Raw genomic sequence first — 25,000 nt, 5'->3', positions numbered from 1 at the left:
TAAGCTGGCTAAGCTGGCTTAAGTTGGCGTAAGCTGACACAGGTCATTGCCCAAAGCAATCCAGTAAGTGTTGGAAGCAGTGGGGGTGGAGTAAAAGGCTTAACGAATATACAGTATTTAAAAGTGAAAATTTTGTGTATTTTTGCAACTTCAGATCTCCCAGAGAAGACGAAATTTATTTATGATAATTTACAATTAAATTGGGGTTTAAAATATATATATTGTATTATATAATATATATATATATATATATATATATATATATATATATATATATATATATATATAAAGAACGTTCTCTAAATCAATCTGAGCACCGGAGACAATTGGAAGAGGCTTCAAGCAACAGACCAAGAGGAACTCCGTCACGTATTTTCTAGGAGAGGAAACGACGTCATCATTACGATTCATCCTACACCTCTCTCTGTATGAATACGTAAACAGTAAGTTAATATCCGTTTCAATTCGACAAACATAACTACTAAATGAGTTTTTGCGTTAGTATCAAACAATTCCAGTCAAATCAGAACGCTCTAAAAAGGTAAATAATTGTATAATTGAACGTGCAACTGAAGCCCCCCATACCTAGAGCGTTTGAAAGGAAACGTAACGAAATTCGAGCAGGTTCTTCCAATCAGAGGAAGACACTCCTAATAATAAATTCTTGCCTTCACAATGGCTTTTTCGCTCTCAATTGTGATTGGTCGCTGTCCCTGTTCAATAACAGAGGTGCTGACGTCGTAAAGCACGTTTTTCTAACAGCTGCCCATAGTCAGAGGAACACACTCAGTGAGCGAAATCCTCGTCTTCTGATTGGCTTAATCATCGTCAGTAGTGATTGGTCGTTGGGGTATTTCTACTGCCAAGGAACTGTTTATTATTGTAGCTGTTAACGTCATGAACAGACGTCGTAAGTTGCTTTCTGGTCAGAAAATGTGTTTTTAAATCAAGCTACTATGTTTCAAAATACTGATTCGTATGTATGAATTATCTGACCCAGCACGAGGCATTAAAGCAGAAATATAACAATATATAAAAAAACTATTTGGGCTTTCTTCAAGTGTTTACTGGTAAGTGCAATAAGACATCTACAATGATATTTAATTGAAATATACTTACTAAAATATATATATTTTAAATATAAGCTTATAATTCAGTTATCTTTTATCTAAAATAAATACAAATGGCTGTAAAGGCGAATTAATCACGTACAATATAATAGTTAGAGAGGTTCGCTTCATATACCTTGGCATCAATGGATGACGTCATCACAGTCTAAAATGAAATTAAAAACTGGCAACTTCTTGATAAAAAGAATGTGGATTTAACAGCTAACTGAACGTATTTCACTATTAAGTTTCATCCTAAAGTGTTAAGGAATATGCTGTAAAGTACTCCATTAACAAACACAGATCAAGTAAGCAGTCACATTAGTATAAAATAGCATTAAAAGACTTGTCATATAGTGTCCTGCGGCAACTATCATGTGACGTAACCAGCCCAGGTGACGAGAGTATGACGTCACCATGGAAACCAACCAATAGTTCCTCGCCTTATGCGTTGCTGTTCGAGGATTTTCCAAAATCGAGAATTTGGTGGTTCCAAACGCTCCTAAGGAGACCGACCCTATGTTGTTTACTTTTTCTTGTTCCTTCGAATATTTTTGGTTTTTCCCATTTGCTGTATTGTTCATTTATTTATTCATGTTTATTACCTCACGTTTTTATTTATCAAATAAATATGTTTTTTTATTCATAATAGGTGTTTTATTTATTTCCCTCCAAGGAAAACCCAAAATTATTCGAACAAGAGATAGAAAGTTAGGGGGCTAAAGGACGTCGCCATCAAAGTTCATCCTACACGTCTTTGTATATGATATAAACTTATTATTAAATCAGTTGTCAAAATTATTATTTACACTAGAAATTTACCATTAAACTATACATTACTTTTAAGTAACACCTGCCTAATTAATCAAAGCATTTTAATAATCTACATATCTTTAATATGACGATTCTACTTAGTAAGAAGACTCACTTAGGTAGAGAGTTTGGAAGGCCTGTTAGCAAAATTCGAGCACGGTTTTCCAACAGCTGCTCATAAAGCAGAGGAACACCCTCATGGCGCGAAGTCCTCGGCTTCTCATTGGCGGAATCATTCTCGACCCTGATTGGTCGATCGCTGGTATTTCTACTACAAAGGAATCGTTTATTACTTTATCTTCTGACGTCATGAACAGTTGTCATAAGTCGCTTTCTGGTCAGGAAATATATTTTAAAATCAAGTGGAGTTCTTGTTTAGGCAAGGTGTTGTTATATTAAATTTCTGTTTCTAAATAATTATTCATACATCTAAAGTATTTGACCCAGAACGAGGCAGTATAACAGGAATAAAACATTTTATGAAAAACTAGTTGGACTTTAATAGATTAAAAGAAATATAGCTAACAAAATTCAACTTTTAATTAATATAGATTAATAATTAAGTAATATTAAATTTAACATAGTTAAAGTAGGCTGAAAAAGCGAATTAATCACGTAAAATATAATAGCTAGAAAGGTATTCTTCCTTATAGCTTGGCATCAATGGATGACGTCATCTGCATAGTATAGAACAAAATAAAAAATTGGCAACTTCTCAGTTAAAAGAATTTTGTTTTTACAGCTGATTAAACGTATTTCATTATTCTATTTTCATCCTAAAGTCTTGGGAATATGTCACAGATTACTCTATTAACAAACACAGATCATGTAAGAAGTCATATTAATATAAAATATTAAAAGATTTGTCTAATGGTGTCCTGTGGCAACTCTCTTTTGACGTAACCAGCCCCAGGTGACGGGACTATGACGTCACCATGGGAACCAACCAATAGTTCCTCGTCTTATGCGTTGCTGTTCGAAGATTTTCCACAATTTTGTAGTTCCAAACGCTCTAGCCAAGAACCATTTTCTTCGAATATTTTCTTTTTTTCCAATTTGTTGTTGTTCATTTAATCTTGCCTATCACCTCACGTTTTTATTTATTAAATAAATACATTTTTAAATCATAATAGGCGTTTTATTCACTTCCTTCCTGGGAAAATCCAAAAATATTCGAACAAGAAAAAAGTAAGCTTGGAGACTCCTTAGCTGGAGAGTTTGAAAGGACAAAACTAGCGATTTTGGATAGATAAGTAGATAGCTAAATAGACAGATAGATAGGGAGAAAGACTAATATATATATATATATATATATATATATATATATATAAATATATTATATCTATATATTATATATACATATATATATATAGAATAAGAGAAAGATAGATTGACATACAGGTTGAAAGGTAGTTGCTATCAAATATTCATCCTACAAATGTATATAAAACCTTATTTATTATTGAATCAATATTCAACTTGATTATTTAAACTAGAAATCGATGAAGAATCTCTATATTACTTTCAAGTAAACTCATTCAAAAAATATATCTCATTAATATGACGAGTTTAGAGCGTTTGGAAGGCCTGTTGGCGAAATTCGAGCGACGTTTCTCAACAGCAGCCCATAAGTCATAGGAACACCCTCATGGCGCGAAATCCTCGGCCTCTCATTGGCTGAATCATTCTCGACCCTGATTGGTCGATCGTTGGTGCATTTCCACTACCAAGCGACTGTTTATTACTTGAGCCCCTCGTCATGAAGCAAAGTCGTATGATGTATGACGTCACAGATACCAACCAATCAGAGGACAGATATTCTCCCGCCTTAGGAAAGCCATAAGACGAGGGTGTTCCGCTCCCATATGCGTTGCTGTTTGGGAATTGTTGAAAATGCGAATTTGGGCGTTTCAAACACTCTAGCTAATCGAGCTTTTCTAGAGTTTTGAGAGATTTGGTGGTTTCAGACGTTCTAGCTTTCGACGGCTCTGTTTCTCGATATTTTCAGCTTCCTTTGTTTTTTGCTATTTCATATTTATTACGCTTTTTCTTTAATAAATCCTAATTTATTACAGAATCATTTGATTGTTATCATTATCATATTTATATTATATATATCATTATCATATTTATATGAGTTGCTGTGCTTCCAGTTAATGTTGTTGTTTATCAATTTATTTCTGCAACATTCAGTCCCTGCATTTATTATTTTAATAAAACGCCTTGAAGTAAATAAAACAGGTTAAGGATAACAAGAGTTTATTTTCTAAGATTAAAGTTGACCTCGTGCCAGCAAAGGTCATGATCAAAGGTATACAGGGACTGTGGTTACGTAGGGCAGGGAGGAAGATGACTGCTGTTGTCCTCTGCACTCTCACCAACCTGCAGGAACATAAGAATATTAGATATTTAATAAATAAAAGTTGCGGTGGCCTAGCCAACTTCATATCTTAGAGGATTAGATATATTTAATTAATAGTTTACCATAGAAAATACTTTATGTATATATATAGTGTATATACATATATATATATATATATATATATATATATATATATATATATATATATATATATATATATATCTATATATATATATATATATATATATTATATATATATATATATATATATATATATATATATATGCTATATATATATATATCATATATATTATATACATGCATATATATACATACATATGTATGTATGGATGTATGTATGTACGTATGTCTGTGTGTCTGTATGAGATAGTTTGAAGTCTAAGCAAACCCAGAGGCACTCCGCTACGTGTAGGATGAATCCTAATGACGCCGTCAATTCATCCTACTCCATTTTGCATTTAAACTTAATTAATTTCATTCCACGTGAAAAAATTGACAAAATTAATACCTGTGGTAGTTTTAAACGAGCCTCACCAATTTAATTCCTTTGAAAACCTCCATTTCTGTACAAAAAAGGTTGATTTTTCTTAAAAATCGCCCCCTGAAAGGCATTCGAGCTGGTTTTTCAAATAGCACTCCATATGGCGGGAAATATCTGTCTTCCTATTGGCTGTCTCATCCTCAGTTGTGATTGGTTATTGTTCGTATTTACTCTCTGAACTCTGACGTCATCAAATAGTCAAATAGTTGTCTCGTTTTGTATCCTAATCCTACAAATTTAAAAAGCAGGAATGTTCTGTTTAGGAATAACAACATTATATTTCATACATCATTTACAAAATACTTAAATCATACACATAACGAATTTGACCAAAAGAAGTCAGTATGATAGAAATAATAGATAATATATACAACTAGGTGACAGCATGTCACGTAAGCAGCAGTGCTGGCAAAAGCAGTAATCATGTGACGTCAACAGGGAGGACCAATCAGAGCTGGACAGTGACAGCCAATGAGAGGACAGATATTTCCCGCTTTAGGAAACCATAAGTTGGAGTTGTTCCTCGCCCAAAAGCCTTGCTCTTTCGATGCTTGGTTAAGCTCTGTTGCTTTTTGGTGGCCTTTTTTAATTTTATCTAAAATAACAGCCGTAATTGCTGCTTTTTTCCCCTGTAAGTGTTCTTACTACTGAGTCTGCTGCAAAAGACCGTCAGACCACCTCACGTGGTGAATTGCAGGCATTACTAAAGGGTGATTGTAGTGTCTCTTGGGCACGTAACTGCACGCACATTTTAGCCTTTTACTTTACTTCCATTCATGATTCTATTCTTCATTCGGGTTTCCAAACTGCCTGACCAATACTTGAAGGTGCAACTGAGGGATTTGCCGTCCGTTTCATATTTAGATCCTTGTGCTTCATCTTCGTTTTCTTGAAATCTTTACATTGCTGGCCAACCACTCCACCTCCCACTATTCACTGTACCAAGTGCCCCCATCCCACTGCTTGTCGTGAGAGCATGAACTTCATAAAATCATATCGAATCAACTTCAAAAGCCGAGATCTTATACATTACTGCATTCAGGTCCTCTTCAGAAACATCCCCTAATATCTCTTTTGCGCGATCTCACAAAACTATTCCGCTTACTGATGTCTTTCTTCTACTTCTTCTTCATCTTCTTTTCCCTTTGACAGGTATCTTGCTCTTTTTTTTATCTTTTAGTGCTGATGGACATTCCATTCGAAATTCTGTGGACTACCCAAACGCCAAGGGCGCTCTCTGAATACGTAGCTTTGTCAGCAACATTCTTCTGCTTCGATAGATGTTCCCTTTTTGTGTATTTCTATTCTTAGTGTAAATATACATCCATACATGCATACATACATACAAGCATATATGTATGTGTGTTCGTGTGGGAATGTGTACGTCTGTCTGTGTTTTATTTTGCCAAATAATTATTCAAGAGAGTCAAAAATTCAGGTTCGTCCTGACACCTGTACTGCATGTACACCACTTATGATCTCACAAAGCTAACAATACACTGCAACTTCAATCTGTCCTATGGAATGCATAGCAGTGATTTTTCTTAGAAATCAATTATTATTGCCAAGCTATGGAACTTTGAACATCGTATTTATTACTTTGATCAAGTGGGATAACCTGATTGAGCCCCACACCTTAGATTAACTTTTTTTCAGTGGTCCCTTGTAAGTAAAGTGATCAACTAACACGTAGATTGTCATTCAATTAATTCTAAAATTTCTACACATAATCCTACTAATAAATATACAACCAAATCCTGCAAATAATTACTCAACTTTATTACATTATCTTATAGAGTTTACTTGAATTTGTATTGATTTTTTTCATTAATTTTTAAAATTCTACACATAATCCTATTAATAAATCTACAACCTAATCTTGCAAATATTCACTCAACTTTATTACTTTATCTCATAGAGTTTACTTGATTTTGTATTGATTTTTTTTGTCTGAAGGTGAATTTCCTAAACGTATATACCTTCTGAAATCTACAAAAGCGAGGATTGTTTTCTTAAAGGATGCAAAAAAAAAAAAAAAAACACACTTTCGGCGTTTAAACAAGGCCATCAACTGCCTTTCGGCAGAAAACAAAGGAAAAAAAACACTCACACACAAAAAAACAAATGCCACTTCCTTTGCGAAAGGAAACAAACACTTAGGATACAGAAGAGCCAACGAACACTTCTCGAATCTCCAGATAAGAAATCCAAACTCCTTATTCTTCTTTCTTCTTCCTCCTCCTCTTCTTCTTCTTCTCCTTCTTCTTCATCTTCTTCTTCTTGCTTCCCTTTATCTTTACCTTAAGTAGATCTTTGAAGCTGGGATGGGGTAAGGGGGCGGGGTTGGGGTAGGGGTGTGGAATTCCCCGAAAGGAGCCAGACTTAGAGCATACAAATATCTGTAGTCGGAGGAAGCTTGGAACGCTATATATCACTCCGGCGAGAGAGAGAGAGAGAGAGAGAGAGAGAGAGAGAGAGAGAGAGAAGAATGCAACTACGAGAGGAAGGAAAGGGTTAATGGAGATATATACGAGAGGTGCGAGAGAAGGGAAGAACGAGAAAGGAAACGAGAGATATAAATAGCTGCGAGATACTTTTTGGGCTGCTGGGTTTTATCTTGCTTGATGTGACAGACAGACAGACAAACAGACATACAATCGGACAGACAGCGGGATAGATAGAGACACAGACAGACAGACAGTAGAGACAGCAGACTACTCCTTCCAGGTGAATATAGGACAGCGATCCTTCGAAAGGTCCTGCCACCGAGTACATCGAATCAGAATTCCACATCCAGACATCTGTAAAAATAAAATTCAAATATATTAGATCCTTGACAGATGTATTTCAGTTAATAAAAGCCAAAATAAGGTTAGAATGCTTATAATAAGAGAAGGCAAATGGAGAAGCTACTGCTTGTAATAGTGTGATTAAAATACATAACAAGGAAATTATAAATCTTAACAGAAATATTTCAATTTGTAAAAGCCAAATAAGGTTAGAATGTTGATACTAAGAAGGCAAATGGAGATGAGAATGCTTCCAAAAGTGTGATTAGAATACATAACAAGAAAATTGCAAATTATTAAAAAAACATAGACGATTATAATTGCTAAACAAGAGGAGGCAGGTGGAGACGATACTGCTTGTAAATGTGTGATTAAAATACACAGCAAGAAAATTGCAAATTATTAAAAAACATAGACGATTATGATTGCTAAAAAAAGAGAAGTCAAATGGAGAAGAGGCTGCTTGTAAAAGTGTGATTAAAATACAAAGCAAGAAAATTGCAAATCATAAAAAAAACGTAAGAGCATTATAATTGATGAAAAAAGGGCGTCTAAGTCCGCTTCCTAAGCCACTCTGGAATCGGGCAAGTTTAAAATAAGGCGCTGAACTAAAATACAGTATCGAAATCCGATACCATTCCGGCGGTGATAATTCAACTCAACTTATTTTATGATGATTTGAGCGTCGTCCGCGGTTGTGTTACTACTCTTTCCTATTGCCAAAAGAGAATGTTCCGGAATAGGAGCCAAATTACAGGGCATAAATTCCTAAGTTGTCCTCAACGATCACCTTGGTTAAAAGGATTCGACCTTTGAAAACAAAGAGTTCTCAAACTGATGATAGATTTATACTAACATTACAAAATTTACGCCGAAATTTCAGGGCATAAATTCCTAAGTTGTCCTCAAGGATCACCCTGGCTGAAAGGATTCGACCTTTGAAAACGCAGAGTCTCAAATTGATGATAGATTTATACTATCATTACAAAATTTACACCGAAATTTCATGGCATAAATTCCTAAGTTGTCCTCAAGGATCACCCTGGCTGAAAGGATTCGACCTTTGAAAACGCACAGTTCTCAAATTGATGATAGATTTATACTATCATTACAAAATTTACACTGAAATTTCATGACGTTCAATATATCTTCACTTCTTTTATGGACTTAGAAAAATAAATTACAGTGTGTGTAAATTGTGTTACATTGGCAATTTTCCCCAAAACAAAAAACGTTTCTGTGAAAGCATTTACAGGCAGGAAAGATAAAAGGTTAATAAAATATATTTTTTTAATCGTGTTTTTCTCGTCCACTCAGATTTGTAAGTATCTTCTTGGGAACTTAGAATCATTTCGAATTAACTGTATCTACTGGGGAACTTAACAATTTTTCCGAGTTACAGGTATCTTCTGGGAAACTAGAATAATTTCGAAATTAAATGTATCTTTTGAGGAACAAACAAACAAAATCTTTCCGAGTTACTGGTTTCTTCTGGGAAATTTAGAATAATTTCAAATAAAATGTATCTTCTGTGGAACTTAAGAATAATTTCGAGTTACAGGTATTTTCTGGGGAACTTGGAATCATTTCGAGTCAGATGTATCTTCTGGGAGAAAAAATAATGCTTCCGAGTTCTTTTAGAAAAATGGGACGAGCACTTTCTCGACGAATCTCTTTCGTCTTCCTTTCCCAAATTCGAAACGAAGAACATTGATAAGAATGGCTTTTCGAAGCATAAAATGAAGCCCTAAATCAAATCACACTACCCAATTCTTCTGTCAATGCGTTAGTGGTATAGCAATGTTTCCAAATGCTTTTAGGAAAAGGAGTGAGAAGTTTCCCCTTGACTCTCCTCGTCTTCATTTACCGAATTCGAGATAAAGAATCGTTTTCAAAAAATGCATTTCCAAGCATAAAATAAACGCCAGATCACACCACGTAGCCCACACGTCTATCTGTGGCTAGTGGCCGCTGAATTTTTCCAAGCTGGTTGAAAGCACCGCACTTTTCCAAAGAGTAAATGTTGAAACCCTACGAAATCACACGCCAGCCAGCGAGGGTCATTCCACAAGCAAAGAAAAGGCTGTTACTTCTGGTTTTCCTTGACATTTCTCCATGAGAAGAAGAAGAAGGAAAAGAAAGAGAAGAAGAAGAAGAAAAAGAGGAAGAAGAAGAGGAAGAAGAAGAAGAGGAAGCAGCAGCAGTCCCCTTCTGGTGTATTATATCAGAATTTCCAGAGAGACGACGAAGCGCCTGATCTGAGGAATGGCATCAGCGAGGGTCCGTTTTCTGAAACCTTATATATATATCTCTCTCTCGGGGGCGTTCTTTTCGCGTGGGAATTTTTCTCCCCGTGGTATTGTTATATCCGACGATTTAGACTATTAAAACTTTGGCGGCCAGGATTTTTTTTTTTTTTTTTTTTTTTTTTTTTTTTTTTTTTGCTTGGATTTTATTTTAAGGTTTATGGAAGGAGGATCAGGGGAGAAGAGGCTATTAAAACCCATTATGGCTAGGGATGAAATGTGAACGGTAATTTTTATAATAACACAGTTTACAGCGACTTGGCATTTTCGTGGAAATGAACCACACATAAATCACACACACGCGCGCGCACCACACATTATATATATATATATATATATATATATATATATATATATATATATATATATATATATATATATATATATAGATAAAAGGCCCATAAAACACTATCTTAACGTTATCTTCATATTATACTGTTGTATTACAGTGAAAGACATTCATATATATGTATATATACATAGAGAGAGAGAGAGAGAGAGAGAGAGAGAGAGAGAGAGAGAGAGAGAGAGAGAGAGAGAGGTCTGTTAATGGACATACTGGCTCAGGTCGCAATTAGTAGTGCTATTCCAACGAAATACCAACTCAAATAATCTCAAGACAACGAACAAATGAAAGATTATGCAGCCTCTTCAGGAAATACATATAAAGATATGCATTTAATATCAATTAATGCAAGAGAATAATCATATTTCGCACTGCTTCTGCTTAAAAATAAATGATTTTTCTTAGGACAATAAAAAACCGCCAAAGCCTTTTTGATATTGAGTAAAACCGGTCATGTGGAAATAAATAAAAGTAAAAGTCTGCGTCTGCCTTTTTTCTTTTTTTTTCTTTACAACTTTTTTCTGATCATTATAACCTATTTTTTCAGCTTGAAATTTTACAAAACTTATTTCTTTTATTTGCTAGAAACAACGATTTTTTTTATGAACTCTGACATATGTCATTTAATATCCTTCATTTTAGACGTTCCAAATGCTTCTTTGAATATTGAACAGATATATGAAATTACTTTTTTTTTTTTTTTTTTTTTTTTTAATATTAATACAAATCTCTACACACTGGTCTATGTAATCAATATCACAATTTTCAATTTACCTACTGATATTCCATATTCTTCATGAAATACTGAACTGATATATGGCATTACTCTTTATTTTCAATATTCATACAAATATCTGCACACTAGTCTAAGTAATCAATATTACAATTCTTAATTTACTTATTGACATTCCATATTCTTCATGAAATACTGAACTGACATTTGGAATTACTTTTTTTCAAAATTCATACATATGTAATCAATATTATAATTTTCAATTTATCTATTGACGTTTCATATTCTTCATGAAATACTGAACTGATATATGAACATTCTCTGTGCTTGATATTTAGAACAAGAAAATCTGTACACTCGTCCACATAAATCATTACTGTCCCCAATTTACCAACTAACTTTGCATATCTCTGTCGTTGGCGTGTGCGAGGTGTGAAGCTTCTCTGTAATTTCTGTACAGCTAACCCTTTTTCCTGTCCAAGTATGCCTTTATAATTATCGTCACAGCGACTCTGGTAGCGTGACTGGTCGTTTCACACAGTCAGGGAACTTGTCTAGGTTTACAAGAATATCTCCCTTTCGTCGTCTGCTAAATAATGTTATCGTTTTACCAGAAATGTTTGCTTTCAACCCAAAACCTACGTGAAATGCTGTGGTCTTTTCTTGGGCGTAAGTATTCTCTCCTCGGTGACAGTTTAATGAATATTATTAATTTCGTTTACAAGGCCACTTTTACGTTTTCATACCAATACGACCTAACATCATTGCAACGTTAATTATTCTCCTATTGCATTTGCAGTTTCATTTCTGTCCACTTGTTGCCATAACCTGAAGGTTATAGCGCTGCAGTAAGCCTTCTTGTAACCACGTGCAGTTGCATTATTGCAAAAACCCAACGACATATAAAGGTAAACAGTTTCTATATAGTGACAGACGAATTGGTATTGCGATCATTTTTCTTGAGATGGTATGATCCCACATACCATGAAGGATAAAAAGTATATTTATATCTAAGGTTATATGACCGAAATAAGGGTAATGCATTCAGTCTACATACCCAAAAGTAGACTAACGGCTGCGTGACGTAGAGCAAACTTCTTTTACAAGATTTTTTATTTTTTATGGTTTCGGAAAACTAGAGGCCCTGAAATTCTCGCTATTTAGATGCCGTCTAGTGCGCTTCTTCTTCCTCGCGATTTTTTCCTCTGAGAAACTTCGACGACACTACATCTTCATCCACTAGTATGTAACGGAGGTTGTCTATATTCCTCTCTCTCTCTCTCTCTCTCTCTCTCTCTCTATCTCTCTCTCTCTCTTCTCTCTCTCTCTCTCTCTCTCTCTCTCTCTGCCTTATCCTCTTAAAACGTTAATTTTTCGTTGGAAGGTACGAAACGAAATCATCTTTCGAAAGCTGGTTGATCACGTGGCTGCATTTTTTTAATATTTACTCGTCTCCTGGTCCAAGCGGGAGACATTTGTTTAAACCTGGGATCTTTTTATTTATCCTCAGGATAACATCTGAGTGATGTCAAGCAGTGGCCTTCCCTGTAAAAAATAGAGTGTATTTTCCCAGAAGAAAGCCAGGCACTTTTTCATAGCTTATAAAACAGTTTATCTTGCAGAAGGGACCATTTGAATGCTTAAATATCTTACAATGTTTCTTCCATAAAAGCATCATTTAGAATATTTAGATCACCCGCCATCTCGCCTTTTAACTCATCGACGCCATGAGTTTACAACAAATGATTTGGGTCTCTTTATGTAAGCTTTGGCGCGAGTATATTATTTTATAAAATAAGATGATGTTACTTATCTCTACGGTAATAGAGGTCCTATTCAAATAGAATGTTGACGAGATATTACAGATTTAATATCCATACAATACCTAGATTTAATATCCAAAAAATGGAATGAATAATATTCTATAAATACATTACCATACCTATAACTAAAAAGGAAATAATCAAAAAGAACTTCGAACAATAAGCATGTATGTATGCATGTATATATATATATATATATATATAATATATATATATATATATATATATATATATCTGATATATCTATATATATATATATATATATATATATATATATATATATATATACTATATATATATCTATATATATATATATATATATATATATATATATATATATATATAGATATTATATATATATATATATATATATATATATCTATATATATAGATATATATATATATATATATATATATATATATATCTATATATATATGTATATATATATATATATATATATATCTATATATAATATATATACTCTGCAACTAAAATAACTTACACTCGAGGCGAAGTATTAACTAATAATAAGCACCTACCCCGCTAATCTAACACCATATTTGACTTTCGAAAAACGTACATTGATGGGTGCAAAATAATAATAGCAATTATGATTATTTGTTAAAATGGCGAAGCGCTTACCTGTAATTCTGTGTGTGCTACTATCCTTGTAATTTTGCCAGCAAAGAAGCATGGGAATTATAACATCGAATACAAGACGAATATTCGACAGGTCGTGTCCATCTGAAAGAGAATCATTAGAAAAACCAATTAGAGGGATAATAATAATATAATAATAATAATAATAATAATAATAATAATAATATAGGAGTGGTAGTAAGTAGTATAGTATAGTAGAGTAGTAGTAGTAATACCTCGTTCAAAAGGATGGCTGGCGGCGATGTGCGAATTGATTTTATACAGAGTTGTCTCAATTATTCTTGTAACTCAATATTGGTCAACAAATTCCCAATGTTTATATTTCGGTGGTTATAAACAGCGTCTTTCTTACACCAGACATTCTTTATTCTTTTGTTACAGTACGTTACTGAAACCTGGTGTTGTAAATCCATAGAGCTTTACCGTGAGGATGATTAAATTTTTTCGGTCGTATATCTTTTTATGTTTATATTTCTGGTATCTTTGGTACTTTTCTGTCGACATGTTTCTACCAGCCCGTTGATCATATATATATATATATATATATATATATATATATATATATATATATATATATATATATATATATATATATATATATATATATATATATATACATATATATATATATATATATATATATATATATATACTATATATACATATATATATATATATATATATATATATATATATATCATATATATATATATATATATATCAGAGAAGGCGAAATGGTGCTCAGTATTACGCCAGTGACAATAATGGTCCCGTTGAATCAACTAATTATGCAGCCTTGTCCCGCTTCTTCCCGAGAAATTAAAGTTATTAAGAACTAATTCAGCTCAGGGCTTTTGATAGCGGAAACAAATTACGACCACTAGCAAATTATCTGCCTCCGGTGAACCATAAAACGTCCATTGGCATTCAAATTCAAAGAGAGGAAACCAAATATAACTGCTCGTACATCAAGACCTGCGCATGGCACTGTCAAAACACCTGCGTACAATTGGTAGATACGAGTGAATAATTCTCGGGATTTGCCGATTTAAAAAATTAAGTTTATTGGCGCGAATCTGGCGAAGTGTGGCGACGAATCCTTTTCCAATAGACGCCCGTGGCACATGGCATTTACTTATCAAAGGCTGGTGACTTCACGTCAGTTCCAAAGGGCTGAGATTACGAGGGAGAGAAGACTTCTTCAAAGGTGCTTTCCGGGGAGAATTTCCATCGCACGGTGAATTTTAACTCCAATTGTGGCCGTAAACATCTTTTATCCAAAGGTTTAAACATTATGTAAGTATCTTGTAAGTGACACAGTTAGTCGCGCATGATGCTTAGAACGTAGGCAAATGAGAGAACTATACTTATAAATGTCCATCTGAATGCAATATTGATACAAATCTGGCTTGTTCAAAAGATGGCATCAACGTACAGAATTCTCGACAAAAAAAATTACTAACTGAAATGATTGCCATTAGGAAGACAACATCTTGCAAAGATAAAGAATAAATATATAATTCTGTGGTAATAAAAAATCTCTTCAAAAATGTATTCAAATACTGGTTGAATATAATTGATACTCTTTTCAATATGACTATAATCACAAAGAAACAGGCAGACAGACTGACAGACAAGCAGGCAGTAAGATAATCATTCAAGTAAAAATAAAAGAAAAACGATATAAAGCTAATTTTTAATCTTTTTTCTTCTATACTTCAAACTAAAACAAAAACAAAAAACAGGATACAGTGATACAGGAAATTCTGAAGTGTGTGTATATATACATATATATATTATATATATATATATATATAATATATATATATATTATATATATGTGTGTGTGTGTGTGTGTGTTGTGTGTGTTGTTGTGTGTGATACATGCATATATATATTTATATATATATCTATATATATATATATATATTATATATATATATATATATATATCTTATATATATATATATAATTATATATATATCTATATATAATATATATATATATTATATATATTTATATCTCGTAAACCTTACCGTTTTAGATTCTGATTGATGAAAAAAAGATTAAGTTTATAAATAGAAAACATCTGTGACACATGAAAAGAAAAGCTACTGGAGACATCTAGATAAACAAAAGTGCCTTTCATCTCTTACCTTTCGCCTCTGTCTTCATGTTTAAAAGATAGTTTTTCATTTATTTATGTGTCTTTTTATTATCATTTTAAGTCCTTTTTCACGCTCTGTGAAACAAGCTCTTGCTGTGGTCTTTTCTCAGAATATCAAATTTCAAATTGTAAAGTCTAAATAGATTAGGTTTTTATTTACCGTCAGGTTCTTAAATTCTCGAATTATGTCAGATTGTAAAGTCTTCACTTATCTCTGGTTTTCATTCACTATCATTTTCTTAAATCCTCTAATAATTTGAAATTGTAAAAGTCTTTTTATCCCAGGTCTTCATTAACTATCCTTTTCTTGCGTTCTCGAATTATATCAGATTGTAAAGTCTTTATTTATCTGTGGCTTTCATTCACTCTCATTTTGTCAAATTCTCTAATAATTTCAAATTGTAAAGTCTTTATCTATCTCTGGCTTTCATATACTCTCATTTTCTATAAATTTCGAATTATATCATATTGTAAAGTCCATACGCATCTCAGGTTTTCATTCACTATCATTTTCTGAAATTCTCCAATGTGTCAAAATGTAAAGTCTTTATTTATCTCAGTTTTTCATTCACTACCATTTTTTGAAATTCTCCAATATGTGAAAATGTAAAGTCCTTATTTATCCCATGTTTACATTCACTATCATTTTCTTAAAATCTCGAATTGTGTCAAATTGTACAGTCTTTATTTATCCCAGGTTTACATTCACTATCATTTTCTTAAAATCTCGAATTGTGTCAAAATTTGCAGTCTTTATTTATCTATGGTTTTCATCCTCTATCATTTTCTTAAAATCTCGAATTGTGTCAAATTGTAGAGTCTTTATTTATCTCTGGTTTTCATTCACTATCATTTTCTTAAACTCTCGAATCGTGTCAAACTGTAGAGTTTTCTTTTATTTCAGGTTTTTTCATTTACTATCGTTTTCTTAAACTCTCGAATTGTATCAAATTGTAGAATTTTTTTTATCTCAGGATTTCATTCACTATCGTTTCCTTAAACTCTCGAATTGTGTCAAACTGTAAAGTCTTCACGTATCTCACCAAAATCTACTTTCACCCCTCTTGCACCTAAACTGGGCATGCGCACTTTGTAACACCAGGGTAAACGACTTCCAATAACCTTTTACACTAGGACTGGTCTGGTCCATCTACGGTCAAGATTTAGAATTCCTCCACTGCTCCCCTTGTCCATAATACCTGTAATCCACCGCCTTTGGAAGGGGAGCGTCCGTTGCATAATTCGTGGTTAGGCCTCGGGATTTTTTCCCAGCTCTCTTTGTTTGTTTTTGACAAAGAAAACTGTTCGCGCTTCGGTCGCATTGTCAGTGTATTTTGCTTGTGCGTTTGTGTGTCTGTTTGTTAGCAGATTAACTGAAAGGGTTCTCTGACTTTTTTAAAAAGGAGCTATAGGTGAGTTTGCGGTTGGTGACTGGCAGAAAATCATTCAATTTCGGCGAGATCGTTATCTGGATGAAGGACCTTTCTTTGAGTTTGACGGAGCAGATGTTTGATCTTTTCAAAGTGTAAATAAAACAATAAATAAATAAATAAATACTCGTAAATAAATAAGCAATAAAAATAAAAAAAATAAAATGATTACTTTTTCAGAAGAGGAGATAATATTTTACAAGGTCATAGACGAACATCATTGTGGGGCGAAGAGCAGTGTAAAAGCATAATTGACGTATTACTCTAGTTACAACAATCAAAATGTATATTTTTCTTAATACAGCACCTCCACAATGGCAATATTTAATGCATTACTCTTGTTTTCTTCTCCGCATTACTATAATCATAAAAGACCTGCGTTAATATTAAACGCCTAAAAAACAAAAAATCACCCGCAACAAAATAAGGCGAACTTTAATTCAACGAGTCAACCACTTCTTTTTTCTTTTAAAGCTGCTCTCGTCTTGAGATATGACCGCTGATGCAAATCCGCTGAATTTGCTCACACGGTTCCTGGAAAGAAAAATATCTGAAGGCCTCTCCCCCCGCCCCCCTTTCCCCCCCCTTCCCCGTTATTACTCGCTGCTCAAGGTTGTTCTATCTTCGCCTTAAGGTCACTCTTGTCCCCCTCCCCTCTCCCCTTCTCCCTACCTCCTCTCGTTGTTCTGAGAGAGAGAGAGAGAGAGAGAGAGAGTTGATTGCAGAAGGAAAACAATATTACAAGAGGAAGGGATACAAATATTCATAGAGAGAGAGAGAGAGAGAGAGAGAGAGAGCAGAGAGAGTTGATATGAACGAGAGAGAGAGAGAGAGAGAGAGAGAGAGAGAGAATGAACGTATTCAAAGGATACAAAAAAAAAGTTGAAGAATAGCTTCAGACGAAAAACACTGTTGCCAGAACCGACAAACGAAGAGCCAGCCATAACAAACTCTGAATCAAAAAGAAAATAAAAAAAAGTAAAATCTTCAAAGACACAAAGGTATCTTCTTTTATTTAACCCCTTCCTTTACAATAACAGACAATTAACCTGTTCTATTGACTACCTGGAGCCAACCTTTATAAGAATAACACAGGAATAAAACTGGTTGCAGGAAGAACGGGGACGATCATATTTGCAGAACCAACACAAGGTCCTTTTGTCGAAAAAAGGACTTGAAGTACAGGAACTGACATCTCTCTCTCTCTCTCTCTCCTCTTTTTTTTCTCCTCTCTATTCTCTCCTCTTCTCCTCATCCTCTCCCCTATATCGAATTTTCGTTATCTTATTTTGAAGACACACATTTTCTCAACCAGACATTCATTTTCATTTCTCTCTCTTCTCTCTCTCTCTGAATCTCTCTCTCCTTCTAGATCTCTCAGAATTTTGCGTATCTTATTTTCTGAAAAAGACATTTCCTCTCTCGTCTCCTCTCTCATCATCTCTCTCTCTTCTGTCAAATTTTCGTATCTTATTTTTAATTTTGAAGATCTCTACTCTCTCTCTCTTCTTCTCTCTCTCAGAATTTTTTTGTTTTACATCTTATTTTTTGAATTGAAGCCTCCTCCTCCTCTCTCTCGCTCTCTCCTTGCATCTCTTCTCTCTCTCTCAGAATTTTCCGTATTCTTATTTTGAAGACATGAATCTCTCTCTCTCCTCTCTCCTTCTCTCTGTCGCGAAATTAATTAATTATATCTCTTCTACAGCATTTTTAATTTCCCCTTCTGCGGATCTCTCTCTCTCTCTCTCTCTCATACATCTAACTCGTATAACATTTCTTCCTTCTCCAATCTGCATCTTTTATCCTTTTCCCCATTTAATTCCATTTCCTTTCTTTCCTCCTGATCCTGCAATTAAGGATCGTTTCTCCCTCTCTCCCCCCCAAAAAACACCCCCCACCCCCCCCCCCCCCTCACCCGCCCCCCCTCTCCTCTCTCCTCTCCTTCCTTTATATTATATATTTCCTTTTGAATTTTCTTATGATACCCAAGAAAGGAACCCACAAACTTTTTTCTTGGGTTGGGTTTCCTCAATTTGTCCACAAGAAGAACTCGTCAGACGGTGATTTTGGTGATATATGACCCCTCTAGTTTAGTATTTTTCCAGACCCCCTTTCATTATCTTTTTCCTATTCTGTTTTTTGCTCATCTTTAATACCATAGCGGTTTTTTTTTCTTCTTCATTCTTTTATGCAGTGGCGCGTTCTTGCCCTCCGCGTTTTATTTTTTCGCCTATGCTAGGGTTTTCAATCTCCTGCTTTTTTTATTATCATGGGTGGCTTTCCTCCCGCTGCCGTTTGTGGTGTTTTTGTTTTATTGTTATTTTCTGCTTTTTATTTCTCTCCCTGCGTTCGTGGTGGTCTTTAGTTTTCATGTCCTTCTTTTATTTGTTTTTCCTCATGTTCTTCTCCTCCCATTTTCCTTTTTTCCTTGTGGTATTTTTTTGTTTTTGTTTATTTTCTTATTTTATTACTTCCTGTTTTTGTGGTCTGTTGTTCATTTCTTGCTTTTATTTTTATTCTATTCCTACATTCGTAGTCTTCCTCTGATTTACCTTTCGCTCGATGATAAATAAAACTGCTTGCATTTTGTTCATAATATTTTATTATGCTAATTAGATGTGGTAGGTTAACCTGGCGTCAAAAAAGCCAGGGTCAACTGAAACTTTGAATTTCAATCTTTTTTATTTTCCCTCTGATGTCTAGATCATAATATATTATATTATATAATATATTAATATTATATTAATATATATATAGTAATTTGAAGTTATATAAATTATAATATATGTATTCTATATAAATATATATATATGATATTAATATATAATAATAGGTATGTATACATACTATATATATATATAATATATTAATATATATAAATTATCTAGATAGTATATATATATCTACATATATAATAATATATATATATATAGTAGTATAATAATATTATATATATATAAAAATATATACATCTGGTATGTATTGGTATATATACAATAAATATATATATGATATAATAATATATATTATCATATATATATTATATATTATAATATGTGTTATATACATAATAATTATATATATATATGTATATATATATATGTATACTAATTATTATATATATAATATATATCTATATATGTATATCTTATATTATATATTATAATCTATATATATATATCACAACATATCCTCCCCAGGTGAAAAAATAAGGATAAGAGACCAGGGTGTAGGGTCCTGACCGGGTTTCGGGCTTATGGGCTTTTTTTTTCCAAGCCATTGACAAAGGACTGATACCATAGTATTTAGAAATTCCACGAAGTTCTATATACTAACTAAGAAAGGACAAGTACTGACGGAACCATATACCACAACCAAACCGTTTCAGACTGCAGATCCACCCACAGGTCAAGGTTTGTCAAGGTAGGAGTGGGTTTCAAAAATCATTTAGGGCTAAAACAAATTTTACAATAAATTCTCAAGGGATACTAACCGCTTTACTTAGGGTACAACGGTCCACACCTGACAGGTGTCAGGGAGGCGGGGTTGAACATCTCATTACCATACTGACCCTTCCCCCGTTTACTTGTTTGTTATACAAATATATTAAAGCCTTGAAAAATAAAATAAAGCCGAAACCAGTGCAGTACCTCACCACCCTGTCTCCTTATTTTTTCACCTTGTGGTATGTTGTGGTGATTAAATTAATCACGTGCTTCAAGTGGCTTATTAATCATTCATTCATATATATTATATATATAATAATTATATCTATATATCTATTATATATATATATATATAATATATATCTACCAATCTATGATCTATCTATTATATATATATATATAAGAATAATATAATAATATCTCTAGTATATGTGGATGATTCTCAAACCTCTGGGCTCTTAATCATTAGGTATTTTCATTTGGGTTTCCAAAATTATATCGTCCGATATAAATAACTTGAGTTGATTGTCCTGTCAACCACCAGAATCACTGAAATTTTAAATATGAGAATCCACATTTTCTCTCTGACATATATTTCTAAGTGATTTCTCAACCTCTGGCTTGAATTATTATTTTTGTTAGAATACTCTTCGGGTCGGGAACTAGAATGGAACTATTATTAATTAATAACATGGAAGGAAAATTTCCCCCCCACTTTCTATTTTCATAATATTGGGGAACCTCCCCCAGCATGTTTTGTCTGAAAAGGCTGAATTAAATGTCTATTCAATTACACAGCAGTTACATTTTGCCAAAACATCTACAGAGAAAAATGATTGAGTTAGGAGAAATGTTAATCATATTTCCCCAAAGGAAAAAGGTGGGGTTCATAATTTATTAGATTTTGGGTTAATTCTGTTTAGCCTGGAAGTTTTCCTCGTTTTGTTGTCTCTCTACCTTTTTGTTTCACTATTTGTCGTTTTTTTTTTTTTGTTCCTTCTTCTATTTGTGACTAATTTTTCCTTCCATACTTCTTTTCAACTCTTTTTTCAAATCAAGCAAATATTTCCGATTCCTCTAATTTTATTTTCTTTTCCCCTTAATTTGCCCTTCAACTTTTTCTTTCATTGCACTATTTCCTCCTCTCTTCCTTTCATCCATTTCATTGTTTCTCCTTTAAACCCTCTCTACCTTTCTTATATTTCGCAATTTTTCCCTCCTCTCTTCCTTAGTACTTCTGGAGAATTTCGCAACATATCCGATATTTCCTTCCAGCCTTCTCCTCCCCCTGACTCTCTCTCTCTCTCATTCTCCTCTTCTCTCTCCTTCCTTCTTCCTTCCTTCCTTCCTTCAGGCGGATCAATGGGATAGTAAACGAGGGGAGTTCCCTCGAACTGGTAACAATCAATTGAGTAAAAACGTTCTGCTCCGTTTTTAAACAAAAAAAAAAAAGGTTGTATCTTTCAAGGTTGCAGAGAGAGAGATGAGAGAGAGGGGGATGAGAAGACGAGAAGAGAGGATGAAGGAGAGGATCGAGAGAGGAGGAGTTGGGGCCTGGGGAACGGGGGAAAGGGGGGAAATTTTAATTATAAGTAAGAGTATGAAAAATAGAAAGAGAGAGATGACGGATGAAGGAGGAGTGATGAGAGAGAAGAAGAGAGAGCGGTGGGTAGGGCCGGGTGGAGGGCCGGAGGGAAAATGAAAAGAAAATGTTATTATAGTAAAAGATCGAAATCTCAAATAGAGAGAGAGAGACTGGAGAGAGAGAGGGTTGGAAAACGGAGAGAGAGGAGAGGAGGGACCTGAGGGAGAAGGAGGATGAAGAGGGACGGAGACGGGGGTGGAGAGAGAGAGACGACGGGAGAGGAGAGAGAGAGAGGAGAGGAAATGGGTGTCTTATAAAAACAAAGGGGGGCGGGCGAGGGGAGGAAAGGAACAGGATTTTGGGATGAAACGCGAAGGAAGGAACCAGGAAGGAAGGTATCGTAAAGAGAAAAATTAGGTTAAAGTTGCATCTGCCACAAACACACCCACAGGAGAGAGAGAAGAGGGAGAAGGAGGAGAGAGAGAGAGAAAGCGGGAGAGAGAGGAGGGACGAGAAGATGAGGAGGAAGGAGGGAGAGAGAGAGGAGAGGAGGAGAGAGAGAAGAGACGGGAGAGAGGCGCAAAAGGGAGAGACGAGAGAGTTTTGGATTTGACGGAAGGTGAGAGAGAGGAAGAGAGAGAGGAAAAGGGCCAATTTTGTTTTAAGGCAACCAACGCATCGTGAAAGAAAGGCTTATATGAGTTTGTTTGGCATATTTAAGTTGTTGGTCCTTGAAATTGTTTTATCTTTGTATAAGCAATACTATTATTCCAGGTGTTTTTCATACTTCAATCAATTATACATCCCGTGGGCTTCAGAACTTGACTGAGGAGAGAGGGGAGGAGGGATAGTGGAGGAGTGAGAGAGAAGGAGAGAGCGAGAGAGAGAAGTGTCTTTTTTTTTTGTAGAAGATGGAGAGAGGGAGGAAGGGATGGATGAAGGAGGGCCGAAGAGCAGAGAGAGAGAGAGAGATGGGAAGACCGAGGAAGGAGAGGAGAGTGAAGAGAGAGGGAGAGAGAAGGGCAAACGCAAATAGGGATTGAAGCGAATGTTAAGTGCCTAGGACGTGACCTGGCAAGGTCACTGGGTTAAAAAAAAAAAAAAAAAATAAAAAAAAAAAAAAAAAAAAAAAAACATTCTTTTGATATGATAATGGAATCGTCTCCCTTGCTCTTTTCATGTTATTTTATTTTCTTTACACTACAGAGAAATAAATATATAAAGCTCCTCTAACTATTTTGATAATATTACGTCTTTTAATGGCGAAGACTTAACTAAGTAGACATGGACGTTCTAGAATTTCAAGCAATGTCACTGTCATATCAAGATTGGTAAAGAATTTCCCCTTTCACAAATTGAAACAAAACTTCACCTTACACAGAAATAGGTGAATTGACTCACGAAATAAGGGAAGATGAAACTCCCACAATCCGAAGGCCAATGAAACTACTATAATTTCATAAACAAAACTTTTAATTCAGAAGATAGAATTCCCATACACAATTCCAATGCCTAATGACTGAATGAAGAGGAAAATGATTCTGAAATTGTGGCTATAGAAATTTGGTGGTGCACACTCATGGAGATATTTAAAAGTTATTCCTTAAACTCTAAATAAATATGTCAGAATCATTTAAGGTAGAAAGATTACAAATTCATTTACTTCTATCAAGAATATTGTTGAATGCGAGGCTTCAGACGAATCTGAGAATAGTAGACGGTTCAAAGACGAATAAGCCAGGACCTGATTCTGGACACGACCAGAAGCCTCGGTGTTCCCAAGACAATAAGAATTGTGGGAACTAAAGTTATATATCAACAAGCTTGGAAAAGCAATAAAAGTAGTATGGTAACACTGAATCAGATGATTCACAATAAAGGAATATGGTAACACTGAATCAGACGATGAATCATTAATAAATAAAAAAAACTATGAATGAAAGCATAGCCAAGAAACGATACAGAAGAGAAAAGTTCGAAAAAAAAAAAGGCGGGAGGGAGGGGGGAAGGAGGAGGGGAAAATAGGGAGAAGGGGGTGGGGGCGTAGGGACATTAGCAGAAAGAAACAGGCCGGAACCGGCAGAAAAAGAAAAACAAAAAAATTATGTCTTGGGGTGGGGAAAAAACTTTGACCACTTGTGAATAACATCAACTTTGGCCCAAACTTTTCAGAACATGTTTAGTCCATCGGTCGATAATTTTTAATTTTTCGGGTGGCGGGCATAATCTCTCTCCTCGCTTCTCTCCTCGTCTCTCTCTCCTCTCTCTCTCATCTCTCTCGTCTCTCTCTCTCGTCGTTCGTTCTGCCCAGAAAGAAAAAGATCTTATTTCCAAAACACAAAGGTTGTTTGAGGGATAAAAACAATCTGCCATTAATATTTCAACTGAATACCTCAGAGACTTCTAACTGGGAGTAAAAGTTATTAACCCAATGGTTTACTGAGCAATTTGTCCACTATATATATATATATATATATAGTATATATAATATTCTAATATATATATAATATATATATATAATATATGATATATTTATTAAGTATATATATATAATAATTATTATATATATATGTATATATATATATATATATATATTTTTATATTTTTTGTATATATATAATATAATATATATATTATTATATATATATTTATATATAATATATAATCTATATTTAGTATACTTAATCTGAATGAAATTCTCTTGCGAGTAGCAATAAAAAATCAGATACTTAATGCCAATTGGTGGTTGGGTGCCATAAATCAACAAAAGTATGTAAGTCTGCATATTTACGTGATATTGTACGGAAGAGACGGAAGAAGAGGGGGAGAGAGAGAGAATGAGAATGCGAGATGGGAGAGTGACGAGTG

At 34.1% G+C, this 25,000-nt stretch overlaps 1 long non-coding RNA gene across 1 annotated transcript; it reads right to left on the bottom strand.

Moving 5' to 3' along the window:
- Positions 1-4,168: 4,168 nt before the first annotated feature.
- Positions 4,169-13,599, bottom strand: LOC135213445 (uncharacterized). Its single transcript, XR_010314126.1, has 3 exons — positions 13,487-13,599; positions 6,957-7,647; positions 4,169-4,304 (listed from the first exon to the last, which is right to left on the bottom strand). It is a non-coding gene; the product is annotated as an uncharacterized LOC135213445 (long non-coding RNA).
- Positions 13,600-25,000: the final 11,401 nt, after the last annotated feature.

Source organism: Macrobrachium nipponense, chromosome 42 (assembly GCF_015104395.2).
Source record: "Macrobrachium nipponense isolate FS-2020 chromosome 42, ASM1510439v2, whole genome shotgun sequence".
Taxonomy (NCBI): Eukaryota; Metazoa; Arthropoda; class Malacostraca; order Decapoda; family Palaemonidae; genus Macrobrachium; species Macrobrachium nipponense.
The sequence above is the reverse complement of the archived record's forward strand: the minus strand, read 5'-3'. Positions and strand labels throughout refer to the sequence as shown.